The following is a 1,525-nucleotide window of genomic DNA, read 5'->3' as shown; positions in this document are numbered from 1 at the left end:
CAGCCGCACGTCACTTCCGCACGGGGGGGGGGGGGCCCCCGGCCCTGAAGTTACAAGGGAAGGAAAAGGAGGGTCACGTGCCAGGAAGCGTCTGAGGCGCCCCTGGCACGTGACCAGAGAGACCCCCCCAGTAAAATCATGGACATTGGGGCTGGAGTGATTATCACCTTTGAACTGCAAAAAACCCACCCACCCCCCACCCCAGACAAGCCTAGGGCAACCCCAACCACAAGGCAACTCCACAACCCGCCCCCCCCCTCCGACAGCCACTTGTAGTAGCTAGAGCAATAACGCAGATGTCAGATCAATAACATGGTTTTCTGATCTTGGCCATCTTTCTCGAGATTATTTTTCCCCAAACTGCATTGATTGGATATATTCACTACATGCCTGAATGTGAACACTTTGGCACTTCATACAAAAAGACAATCCATTGGGTCTGTTTCTTGAATTTGTCTATGCTGTTTCCAGCCATTTCTTATTTTTAGCAGCAACATGGTAGCATCTTTAGCTGGACGCCGAAACTTTTAACGTTTGATAACCGGTGTATGGTGATAATAATGAAAAGTTTTTAGACCTACATTAAAAAAAGTGGCAGATTAAATTATTTTTCTGGCAACTGGCAAATCCATAAAAAGAATATAAAAACGGCCATAGTGGGTCAGACCAAAAGTCCATCTAGCCCAGAATCCTCTCTTCTGACAGTGGCCAATGCCAGGTGCACCAGAGGGAATGAACAGAACAGGTAATCATCAAGTGATCTATCCCCTGTCACCCATTCCCAGCTTCTGGCAAATAGAGGCTAGGGACGCCATCCCCGCCTATCCTGGCTAATAGCCATTGATTGATCTATCCTCCATGAATTTATCTAGTTCTTTTTTGAACCCTGTTATAGTCTTGGCCTTCACAACATCCTCTAGCAACGAGTTCCACAGGCTGATTGTGCGTTGTGTGAAAAAATACTTCCTTTTGTTTATTTTAAACCTGCTGCCTATTAATTTCATTTGGTGGTCCTAGTTCTTGTGTTATGAGAAGGAGTAAATAACACTTCCTTATTTACTGTCTCCACACCAGTCATGATTTTATAGACCTCTTTCATATCTCCCCTTAGTCATCTTTTTTCCAAGCTGAAAAGTCCCAGTCTTATTAATCTCTCATCATATGGCAGCTGTTCCATACCCCTAATCATTTTTGTTGTCCTTTTCTGAACATTTTTCAATTCCAATATATCTTTTTTGAGATGGGGCTACTACATCTGCATGCACTATTCAAGATGTGGGTGTACCATGGATTTCTATAGAGGCAATATGATATTTTCTGTCTTATTATCTATCCCTTTCTTAATGATGCCCAACATTCTGTTCGCTTTTTTGACTGCCGCTGCACATTGAGTGGATGTTTTCAGAGAACTATCCACAATGACTCCAAGATCTCTTTCTTGAGTGGTAACAGCTAATTTAGACCCCATCGTTTTATATGTATAGTTGGGATTATGTTTTCTAATGTGCATTACTTTGCATTTATC

The sequence above is a fragment of the Terrapene carolina genome, unplaced genomic scaffold (assembly GCF_002925995.2).
Source record: "Terrapene carolina triunguis isolate 2854851 unplaced genomic scaffold, T_m_triunguis-2.0 Scaffold88, whole genome shotgun sequence".
NCBI lineage: Eukaryota > Metazoa > Chordata > Testudines > Emydidae > Terrapene > Terrapene triunguis.
This window is presented reverse-complemented; position numbering follows the sequence as displayed.